This window comes from Prinia subflava, chromosome 11, assembly GCF_021018805.1.
Source record: "Prinia subflava isolate CZ2003 ecotype Zambia chromosome 11, Cam_Psub_1.2, whole genome shotgun sequence".
NCBI classification, from domain to species: Eukaryota; Metazoa; Chordata; class Aves; order Passeriformes; family Cisticolidae; genus Prinia; species Prinia subflava.
Genome location: NC_086257.1, coordinates 8,728,789 through 8,741,226, shown reverse-complemented (window position 1 = coordinate 8,741,226; position 12,438 = coordinate 8,728,789). Strand labels below are relative to the sequence as shown.

General features: G+C 41.2%; 1 long non-coding RNA gene across 1 annotated transcript in view; it reads right to left on the bottom strand.

Annotated features, from left to right (window-relative positions):
* LOC134556020 (uncharacterized) overlaps positions 1-12,438 on the bottom strand; it is a 61,131-nt gene that overhangs the window by 35,241 nt on the left and 13,452 nt on the right. The window contains exon 3 of the long non-coding RNA XR_010081538.1: positions 6,117-6,258. This is a non-coding gene — a long non-coding RNA (uncharacterized LOC134556020). The remainder of the gene's footprint in view (positions 1-6,116; positions 6,259-12,438) is intronic.

Genomic DNA, 12,438 nt, shown 5'->3' with positions numbered 1-12,438 from the left:
ACTTTTTTTCCCTGCTTACAAAAAGACTTCTTCACAGCTGAAAATAATAAGTCAAATATAATACAAGACAATATGACATAAGGTAAATATAATAAATGTCCTGCGAGGCTACATATTTGAAAATTTTTTTAGGTTGCCTATTTTCATAAAAATGTGTCAGAATTATGAACCTATTCCCCTAGAGGAGAAAGCCAGGTATCACTGAAAAAATACATGTATATGCAAGGCTTCTTCATTGTTTTTTCCATGGTAACTTGATTTAAAACAGATTAAAATCTTACACCTAAAATGAAGCAATTAAGAGACTCCAGGTGAATCATAGCTGATCTTTAATTTGAAGGTTCAGGTGAGTCATTACTTTTTACAAATTTCCTGATTACTAATCTCCCCAACATACAGATCAGCACCCTGGATTATTTATGAGTAACAGCAGAAGCACAAGAGAAATATCACCCACTCGTGTCTGAGCTGAGGGAAAAAAATTTAGGTTCCTACCAAAACCACCCCCAAGGCAATGGCTGGCAGTTCTTTAATAATATTATTGGATGTGATTTGAGTTCAGATGAAGGCAGGAGAGGAAAAAAAATCAAAATATTAAATAGAAAACACTTTTCTTTACAGATTTATTCCACCTTGTGTGTATATATGGCTTTTTCCCTGGCAGTCTTTCAACACCATCCTGTTCTGCACGTTGTCTGGTTGGAATTACATTCGAAACGCTTTAAACCAAACTGTGCATATGAACCAAAATTATTAAACCACTTCTATTGTTGCTGCTTATACTATGTGTGAGTATCCTATGTCAGCTAAAGGAATAAAAGTCTTTTCTTTGCACACAGTAAGCTCTTTATCCAACCTAACATCTCCATGATTCAGGGGCAGGGCTTGGGTTGTCCAAACCATGACAAGCCCTAGATTTCACGTCACTGCTGCACTTCAGCTGATCTAGGCTGTGTCATTGTGTGTCAGATCTGCACTAATTCATGTGAATTCCATGGAGCTAAACCACTTTAGAAGCTGACAGTCTTGGTCTGGGTTATTTCTCCCTTCACATTAGTACCACAGTGTAGAAACATGACATGCTTAACTACCAGAGCAGTAGTACTGAACTGTATCCTTTTCTTCTTAATACTGCATAGCAAAGGTCTGGTCTTTCATGGCAACATGAACCACAATACCACACAGTGAGGATGTGTAAAGCTTAAAGACACTGCTTGCTGGTGCTTTAACCTAACATGGCACTGAGGAGGTGCAATACTCTTCAATTATCTTGTGCTAATAAACAATTTAACCAAAAAATGTTAAAGAAAGCCCATACCTAGCCTAGCCAAAAGAAGCAAAAGGAGCTCCATGCTCTAAGCAGCCATAAGAAATGTAAATCCTACGTGTAGAAAAGCTCTGCCCTCTGGCTATGCTGCAGGATGACAGATTCCCAGCAAGAGCCTCTGTCAGAATCCTGACTCTCCTTAGCGGGCAGAGATCAGCGGGCAGGGTGGTGCAGGCTGGGGCACACCCTGGGGCTGCTCCCTCTCTCCATCAGCTGGGTGGGATCCAGGAGCTCCTGCTTCAAGGTTCAGCAGCTCCTTTAAGCCAACCGAGGCAGTTCTCCTTCCCCACATGCAGACACTGAAATGATCTTGTTCACAGCCAGCTCAGAGGCAGCTTCACTGCAGCTCTCTTGGTGCTGAGCTCTGTCCCAGCTGATTCACTTGGCATTATACAGATCCCAAAGATGTCTGAGAAACCAAAATACGAGATTTTTAACCCTTTCAACTTTTCTGCCCCTGAACCACGTACACAGAAACATCTAACCCTTCAGAAAGCAGTCCTGGCAAACAGAACACTTACCAGCTATCCATGAGCACAGATCTGAGCACAGATCCCCTCCCTGAGCACAGGTGGGGCTGCACAGCCCTGTACAACAAAGCACCCACAGCAGAGGGCTGCACTTCTGAGACCCTCATCTACTTCCTGACTAAAGGAAATTACAGATGGGGGTGCAGAGGGTACAGAAAATTTTATTAACCTTGATAAGACCCCTCTCTAAATATATTAAATCATCTCCTGTTCTTAAAGAAAGCAGCTTTGACTTTCTAAGCCAGCTGCTGTATATACTCCAGGGAGTACTGTCACACATTTGCAGCAGCTGATTCTCAGCACAGCATTTTTCTGTCTGGAGAGACTCACTAGTTAAAAGACAACCAAAATGCAGAGTCCCACCCAGCAGTGTAGAAGGGAGCACTTGTCACCTGGCAGGTGTCCTCCTGCAAGACATCTGATGGTACCAAGCAGTGCTCTCTGCATTAACACATTAGGATAATGGAGGTGGAACACTGAGGAGGAGAAGTGAAAGCTGCAGCTTGTGATCAAGTCTTTGTAAATCACTGCCTCACACTGAGAAAATAACCACATGGATTATAAGATGCCAATATTTTGTTGTAGGGGATCAGACTAGCATAATATCAGAGCTCTATAGAACAGACTCAGTGCTGTTTCTCTGAAATGCCTGTGCTTTCCTTCCCCCTTCTCACTTCCTTCTGATGCTCTTTCCAATGCATGCAAAAAACCAGGGAGGCATCCACAGAGAGCCTGCTTATCTCAAAGCCTGACTATCTTCTGTCCAGAATGATACCAGAGCCCTACAGAAACCTCTGTGGAGCAGAACACCTAAAGGTGTCAGCAGAAGGAGGTGAACTGAGGTTGTATAGACCTGGTTATAAGAAAGGAAAGTATTCAGAAATCATTGATAGTATTCAAGAATTAAGTGCCAATGTTTAGAAATAGAACTCTTGCCTAACTTTCATCCTATTTCCTACTTGCAAACTTGTCACACTCCTCAGGGAAGGTAAATAGCATTATTTCATTTTGTTGTGGGGAAACAGAGAAACAAAGCAATTAAAAGATTTGTCTGTAATAATACCAAAGATCCACGACAGAGCTGGACATCACCACAGAAGGAGGAATGCAGCTCCTCAGGTGATCTCCAACACAACACACCCCAAGTAAGCAAACATTGTCAATAATACCCAATTAAAAGAGAAGAAAGTTAAAAAAAAAAAAAAAAAGTGACATTTTCCTTCACTTGTTGCCAGCCAAGTGCTGCTGTTCACCCAGGTAAAAATATTGCTTGTATCTGCTGGATGGTAGAAATATACTTTATTATTAGCAGTTGTTTAGAGACAGCTGTATAAACTTTCTCTTGATTCCTGATGGTGGGTTGAGCAACAGTTTGATTTACCATATTCAAATTTCCTTCTGGTTGTTCAGTCCATTACATATACACATCAGAGGACACCACAGAAAAATTCTGGCTCGTCTTCAGTTTAAACTATTAATGTAATACTTTGACTCATACATCTCTCACACTATAAATGTTTTGTTAATATGATACAGTATTCAAGATGAGGATAAATCATGGCTGTAAAAAGAAATTGTTTTCCATGTCCAGAACCACCCTTTGAGTACCCACATAGAATATTGACCTATGACACAATGAAAGCCTAGTAAAAACTAATTTAATAAATGCAAATCTATTAATAAACCCAGCCAAAATGTGGAATGAGGCTGTTCACCTCCTCCTTAGTTTTTTCCTTGCTCCAGGGACAGACAGGGGATTAAGGCTATAATTACTATTCTGCTGGTCTCTATACCAGTTCATTTCACAAATGGGACATTGGGACTTTAAACACTCTTGGAATAATGATCATCAACTTATTTAAATACAAAATTGAAGCGGTAGCAAACAGCTGAAAAGCTCAAGCCACTGTTCAAAGCTCAGTCTGTGTCCATTCTGATCTGAACCAAAAAAGACAGCTGGTCCTGGGACCAATTCAAAATTGGCCTAAAATGGTGCTGAAGCAGGAGCTGGCTTGCTAACAAAGCATTTTTCACAGAAAGAATAAATTGTAGAAAATTTTCCAAAACTTTTGCCTGCATTGCTAGAATAGCTGAATAGCTTTAAATCATTTCTACTATTAACAAACTTTCATTAGTTTTAGAAAACAACATACTTTCTAAAGTATTTAACAACCATATGTATATATGAAAGAGAGAAAATATTTGTCCCTCCTTAGATACTTATTAGCCAATCATAAGCTAAATTTCTCTTCCTGAGTAGTACAATTTTTCTGCAAGAAAGGAAAATACTGGTGGCTGGTCACAAGCTGGGATCTTGATAACAGCAGAAGTCAGCATTAAATAATCTGAAAGCAGTTCAAGTGACCCAGGTTCAACATATTCATTAAAGGTTTATATAAAGCCATCTGCATTAAAAGCCTGAGCCAAAGGTTCCATTAAACTGGAAAAAAACCCAAAATGTAAATCTGACAAAAGTTACTGCAGGAAAGAAATTTGAATGATTGCTTAGGAACAGTGAGTGTGGGTCCTTACAGACTCCAGGTAACACCCTGAGGGATACCTGCAGTATTTGCAGCCTAGAATAAATAAAAAGAAGCTGGTGTGGATACAATTTAGGCACCTTGAATTAGTTTTAAGAACATCTATATTCATACAAAATTATGACAATATCGATTTGTTACAAAAGTATTTACATATATAATTTTGCCTAGATAATATGTTGATTGCTTAAGAAGTCTAAAATGGTTTTAGCTCTTTGGGAAAGATCAGCAGTGAACTTCTAGCTCAAGTTTCAACTTATGCTTCAAGCCACTATAGGCTAATGAAGCATGTCCTGCAAATTACCTAGCCCAGAGTGCATGTGCTGAATTAGTGCTTTACAAACCATCAAAGCTTTCACAGGAAAGCCTTAGTGCCATAACAAACTGATCTCACCCACATCAGAGGTTTGGACAGAACTTTGCACCCCATAGATCAGTTCAAATTGTGCTTTCTGCCAGAGGAAAGGCTCCTTTTCAGTCTAAGTAGGAGAAAAGTAAACTCAGTCCTACCCCTGGAAATTTTTCCACTAATACTGGGTTCCTTCTGCTCCCTAAAAGGCAAAAGAACTTAATCAGTGTTTAAAGAATGCAGAGTACAGAATTTTTGTACAGCCTCTTGAGGCAGGTGCACTTTCACACTGAATATGCACTGATCCAGCCAAAGAGAAACCCCAGCCTCTTGTGGCCCTGTGTTCTTCTCTCACTGCCAGGGCTTAGATTTAGAGCTAAACCCTTCTCCTTTGGGAGGGTGCTTACCTTTAGGTTTGATTGCCACCAGAACTTGTGGCAAGTTTTCTTCCTAACCAGGATCTAAAGGAGACACCCAGATCTAAAGGAGACACCAACAGTCACAAATTCAACTCAGTGATCTTTAGAGCTCAGCTAAACCTGAGTCAGCTTCTTTGATGGATTCCATGCTAGAAATGCCAAGTCTCTTAGGAAATGGAGTACTGGTTTTGGTGCTGAAAGTAGGTTCTGTAAATTATATTCTGTGTGACTTCTACATAGGGAAAAAGTCAGGTTTAACTCCCTCAGCATAAAGTCTTCTAAGTAGATGAGTCTCCAATCAGAGAAAGATAGAAATTATTCATTCTGAATCTAAACATGCTTGGACTTTGGATCGCACTGATTGGAAATTAGTGCCTCAGATTTATGTCTAGTTAAAGTAGGCTAAATTTCACAATTCATGGTGTTTATCCTTTCCAGATCTACATCCAGTCAGCAAACAGCTACTTAAAAATTTCCAAGTAGCTCTGCTATATTTGTGATTGCCTTCTGCAGCTCAGAACCATGAAAGGTATAATGCACTTTTTTTTTTCCCCTCTCTCTCTGTTTGGTAGATGTCAAATGAAGGGATTTTATCATTCTGTTGCTATTGCTCATTTTTCAGCTGCATCTCTGATCTCATCACAATTAAGCAGAGTGTTCTTCTGCCTCCACAAGGATAAACAACAGGGCAGACCCAACAGGAGGGCTACAGAGGAATCAAACAGCATTAAGCAACAAGCTATTTTAAATGTGGGAAGACATGAAGTCTTAGCTGCTACAGAAGTTCTCATCTTAAGGGACTGCTGGTTAGAAGGGGGATGAAATCCTGCACCTCTAGAAGTTTACTCAGCAGACTCAGCCAACCATTAACTGCACTGCCATTGAAACACACGAATTGTGAGTGGCAGAGCCTGTGTAGTCACAGATCAGCTCACCCCAGGTCCAGCCTACCTGTAATTCCATCCTCCTCAGTCACAAACCATGCCTCCTGCAGGGCCATCTCCATTGTAGGGGCAGCTGGAGGATTTTTTTTCCACAGGAGGATCTCTTCTCACAGCATGACACAACTATCAGGCTGCATTGCCTTCCTTGCCTACAATAAGAACGGCAGAAGAAAAAATTGGTCTCTGAACTGCAACTTAAGTGATGAGTTTTTCCCTCCTTAATTTTTTTTCATTTATAGTTTTATTCAGAGAGAGAATCTTCAGAGATGAGATTGTGCATGGAGCTCATCTTTCAACTTCAGCTGCTTAAAAAGAGATGCCAAAGGTCACTGAATCACCCTTAACTTGCTACCTCACCTTAAGGCAAAAGGATTATCTGTGGCTTAGCTGAGCTCTAGGTAGGGAGCTGACACGGGCTGTGAAAGATCCTGTGCAAATCCTGTAAGGACAGGTGGGTTCAGAAGCATTAAACTGTTAATCCAATAAAAAGGAAGCAACTATGTTTGTTACACATGCAATCAAACAATATAATTAAGCTCATTTTAAGGGAATGACTAATTTGTGAAAGGAAAGATGTGATTTTGCATGACAAATGTACAGTTGCCTTCCCACAATTACAGGTCTGAAATAATGGCTTTTTTCACACCTACTGAGTTATAAAGAACAAGAGAGAAGGGCTGTATTTATTGCTGCTCACACCCACACCAATTTATGGCCACAGTTCTTTTCCCAACAGCATTAGCTATGTTTTGGTCTAGGATAGATAGCCAGAAGAAACATGAAGTCAAAATCAACCAGAGCTGAATATAAACATGTGTTTCCAAGTGTCTGATCAAATTTATGATTTTCAATAATATGTGCCTAGATTTAAGTCTGTTTTATGCAGAGAATGCAAAGTAAATACTGAATTGTTTAAACTATTTTTATTTTCCATGACCTCTAATATTGCTGCACTGCAAAATAAGGTCTCAAAATTCATGATTTCACCACACAGGAATCGGAAAGATTTTTACCTCCTTTGCAGGTCATATATTTAAATGTCTATACACTTCATAACCTTTCCAGTGGCAAAAATAATTATCTTCACTATAAATACCTTTACCTGTGATATTTACATCTGTGTTATTATTTTATCATAATACAGAGAAATCAAGGAAGAGTAAAATAGCTTATAAGTACAGCTATACAGAATAAACCCCGTTCTGGAGGGATTTTGCAATGTGTTGGATCTTGGTTTTTTCCTGACTGGAAATTCTCCAAAGGAATGTTTTTCCATAGGAAAGTGCTGATTCATCAAAACCAAAGCATTTAGCAGGAGAAAAGGCCAACTGCAGTGGAAATCTATCTGCCAGTGGAAATATGCCCAGGCTTCTGCCAGCCTGCCTGAGGCACTGTGCTGCACAGATGGGAAACCAAAGCATCCCAAAACTAAAAATAAGAGGTTCGACACAGAGATAAGATCATGGAAGGCTCATTAGCTCCTGTTGCCAGTGTCCTACATTTCCAAGGTTTCTCATTCTAACACAGTTCACCTGGAGGATTGCTGGGCTGGCAGAGAAGGACTCAGGGTCTTGAAAAGGTAGATTCCTATCATCTCCAGGGCCAGGATGTCCCACCTCTCCTGCCTGCTCTTCCCCCATGTGCCAGCCAGAATGACAGAACTTGGTTTTATGAGAACACTGTAAAACCCACAAAGCTTGTGTGAAGAACAAAACATATTATTACCACTTCTTCTGACAAAAAAAAGCCCCAAACCTCTAAACTTTCTTTTGTCCTGAAAATCACTTACAGCTCTGTAAAGACTTACATGGAATTATAATGTCTTCTACTATACTCCTATTGAGACATTCAGAGCCATTCCCTTTACCATTAAATGCTTAAAAGGGCCAGAGAGGCATCTTCTCCCCAGGCTGAAGAATATTTGGTATTTTTGTCAAGTGAGGAAATTTTATTAAATATTAAAGAGTCATTAAAATAGATTGGATTACAAGCATAGGCCAGCCTACCGCAAACATTCCCAGAAAATATTCCCAAAATCTATCTGGGAGCTGCAGGTGCTCAGGCACTCTGCAATGGGCCATGAACTTGCCACCCAGAGTTCCCCCACATGCACAGAGGGATATTTACCCACCTCACTGCCCCTGGGAGTGTCAGTGCACTCACTCACACCCACAGGAGCAAGACCAAGACTGCACTCAAAGCTCCTGCTTGGAGCTCACAGCCTGGCTAACTCGTGGGATAAATCCTGCAGGGAAGTTCATGACAAGACAGCTCCCAATTTTAGCTGGCTCTATTACTGTAGACACAGGTCCATGGCAAAGGGCTTGCACAGAAGGGTGACCTCACCTTGCCAATGAGGACATAAGCAGTGCCCACGGCTGGTGCTGAGATCTGGCAGCCACAGCCCAGGGGAGAGCACACCTGCCCAGCAGGTTGCACAAACAGCCTGCCCTGTACCCAGCAGGCCTTCCCAGGCAAAAGCACTGCTCAGGGCACGGGGCCATCACAGGCTGCACTGTGGTCATTGCCCCTGCTCCACAGGGAGGGACTGAGCACTTCTCAGCACACCAAGAAATCCAGTTCTATCTTCCCACTTTATTTAATTTGGACAATTCTGTTCAGTGCCAGAGCCAGCAGCAACAAGGGCTTGACCACATGAGTGCCAAGTGGCTGATGCTCAACATAAACAAGCCAGAGAATATAAACTCCTTCAGGAGCAGGATTGCTGTTATGGGCATTGGAGTTCTTAAATCAGTGACACTTCAGATATCTCTAAGACAGGTGTTCAGTGCAGCTATTGGGAAGTGGAGTTGACTGTTTGTTACATACGTCATCTTGCATGTGACTCTGCTGCCCCAAAGTTCAAACCAGCTGCCCACTATCCCTGGGGGGCACAGGATAAGTTTAAACTTTCAAAATTAAACTTAAATTCAAATACCAATGAAAGAAGGCACACTATTGACTTGAACAACTGCCATTTACTGCAAAAATTGCTGTTTCTGTCTTTGTTTTGTGATGAGATTGTGTTTTATCATAACATTTTGAATTACTGTAGTGAAGTTTCATATAGCTATAAATTCACTAGCCTGTATTTGGGAAAGTATCTCACAAATGAACAACTGAGCACACAGCTGAGATGTCAGCTAGAAAATACCAGCAAGTTCATTATATATCTGAGATTACTACATGCAGTATCAAACTTACTCCAGGATCTACAACTTCTAATGTGACATTCAAGACACATGGGCTTAATCGATGGTTCCTCCTTTTCTTTTGCACCTCTTTCTTAAGGCAGGCTTTTGGTCTTACCCTTTTCTAGTATTTTGGATCCTTGTCCTTCCTCCCAGACCTCAAAGATATTCTCTTAAGGCTACCTCAGAAGGGCTAGAGCAGAGCACTTTGGCACTTTTAAGACACTGAAAGTTCAGACCCACAGGATGGCCATTATATGAAGAATCACAGTCTGACTCTAACAAAGAAATCTACCACTGTAATGGCACAAACCCTTTCAAATCAAATCACACTTCCTCTATGGCCACAAGGGATTCCTCCAGGAAGGCTCCTGCTCTACAATCTTCACCATCCTGTCTAGAGAATGGGGGAACCCTTATATTTGCTCAGCTGTAGTTATTCTCTGTGAAACTCCTCAGTGGAAGCCAAAGGATAATGAGGATTATAGAGAAAAGGAACAGTTCAAAGATTCAGGCAATCTTAATGTAATTTTAGCAGTGAGAACAGATCTCTGCTTTCAGAAAACTATAGGACCTTTCATGAGAGTTACTTGCTACTGATCTCTACTAAGAACACTGCTGAGCACAAAATTCTGGGAGATGAAAGGGACAAGAGTCTAATAAAATCATTATGTAGGATTTCCACTGCTCTCTTCTAAACTGGTCTTATACCAGAAAGTTTGACCTTTGGAGAATTGCTTCTTGGAACAACTCGTTCTGGAGCACACAGGGGAGAGGATGTTCTGACCCTTGTCCTGAAAACACTGGAGCCTGGTCTGGCACAGCTCAAGAAGCAGCTCTAGTGGGGCTGCTAGGGGCAGTTATCACCACAGAACCCATGAAATATCCTTGAGGAACAAATGGCTGGGGCGATGGGCAACATATCTAAGGAACAGTAGAGTGTTCAGTCTAGTAGAGTGACACTAAACTCTAGAAAGAGAATTTTTTTCAAAACTCGACTTTGTTAGAGGCACCCTGAAATGAAAATGTGCAAATTGAGGTATTCAGCAAGGATTTGATGGTTTATATGAATCTTCCCCATGACAGATTTAAAATTCTGTTTGAATTTCTCAGGATGGATTTTTGATTCAAAAAGAAAAAAGAGAAATCCAACCCACACCCCTCAGTAACCTTAAGTAAACTAGGAACAAGAAACAAATCCACTGAAATGAAGGCCAAAGTGTTTCACATGACTCAGTCAGTGATCAGAAGGACGTGACTATGATAAAACTGAAGAATGAAAATAAGTTCCCTCTATTCCCATAAAGTCACAAGTGCTGATATCTCCTCTGCTGGTTCTGCTAGGTTATCCAGGATGTGGGAGAGTGGAGCTTGGTTTTACTAGTTGAAGAGTGACACAGAAAGAATGGTCTAGAGGTACTTGAAGGCACACATGACTTTAAAAATAACATAAATATGACTTGGTTATCAGTAAGTTTACGAACCATACCTCAAGTGTACAATTTGAAAAGACGTAGTGTGTATAAGAAAACTGTTTTCTAAACAGTGAAATTCTGTGCAAGAGGTAAAGGACAAGAAAGGAAATTTCTTAGTAAATAAAGCTGTGTTATTGCCATCTTTGTGTCTTCCTTTGCAGACAATGAGATGGTCCCACCCTTTGAGGCTGGGAGCTCAGGTGTGACTGCAATAACCTGTTCACAGACTCACCTAGCACCAGTACTGACGAGCACAGCAGAAGGCTAAAAGCCACACTGTCTTGTTAATTCATGCAGGATGTTACAGCTCCAGGTTTCTCAAGGCTCCAAGTGTCTCTGCTGAGTACAAGGTACATTGATGTCTTGAGATATCTTCATAACTGCCTTCTTCCATAATCCTTTTCTACAACCTCTTCCCTTCTTTACAGGTTCAATTGCCTACATCCAAAGGCTGCTCTAATAGCACACAGTTGCATAACCTTGAATCCAATTTCCATAAAACCAGGGGAGGTGTGAGAAGCAGGGTTTGTGCTGTCCCATCTGGACTTCCACTTGGACACCCTCTGCCCATTGGATTGGGAGATATATTTGATTTTTCTCTGAAGTATATGATAAGCTCAATGCACCTGGCTTTGCACCTGGCTGAACTTTCACTTTGCCTCAACTTCTTCACTTGACCTTGGACCTGTCTTGTCCCCAGACTTGTCTGGTGATCCCTGGACTCTTCCCTGGACCTGCTGCAGCCTCGTTCAGGTGCTGTGGAACTGGAGCCTTGTCAGAGAGGCTGCTGTCTGCCTGCCACACTGTCACCCCCAGCTCCCTGACACACATGGCATTTCACCACGGCCATCCCAAGCACCTGCTGAGCAGTACCTGTGCACCAGCTCATGTGAACCGCCCAGCACTGAGCATCTGTTGGATCAGTATTTTAAATTAACTGCTAAAAGTATCAATGCTGCAGTTGCTTCATCTTGGGAAAACTAGGGAGAGCGGGACTGATGTTCTTGTTGTGATGGAAAGTTTTTTTGGCTGACTTTGTGGGGGGTGGTTTCCATCCCTTTGTGGAGCCATGGTTTGTTTTGTTTCTTGTATTGTTTCTTGATAGTTTGCCAGCATTCTCTGGGACAGATTATTCCTCAGCAGTTTCTGAATCTCTGTCAGTACAGTCCAATGCTTCCTCCTCCCAGCTCTCATACATGCAATGACTCAGCCCTGGCTCTCACTTTCCCTTTGCTGAACTTTGTGACAATTTTTTCAGCTGCTTTGCTGTGTGGCCAGAAGAAGTATGTATAAAGCATGCCAAAAAGGAATTTCAAACAACACAAAGAAAATCAAGAAAGCTATTTGTTTCTCTTGCATTAGAATATATCTTCATTTTATGTCTCAAATCTATGCATACAGGGTCACTCACATTTATCTCTGCAAGATGGGAGGGACAAGTAAGATTCTCAGCAATCTCTAAACCTGCAGAAAATTTTAACTCAGAAAAATTTGGAATAACAATTTCTTGTTTCATGGGCCTCATAAACACATTATCATCAGAGGGCACTGATGACACACTTGAGATTTGAAAAAGTTAAGTGATGAAAGGAGCTGCAGTGATGGAGTTGTGGAAATGCAAAGTAGGTTAAGACACCAAGTCTCTTTGAATTACAGGCATAGA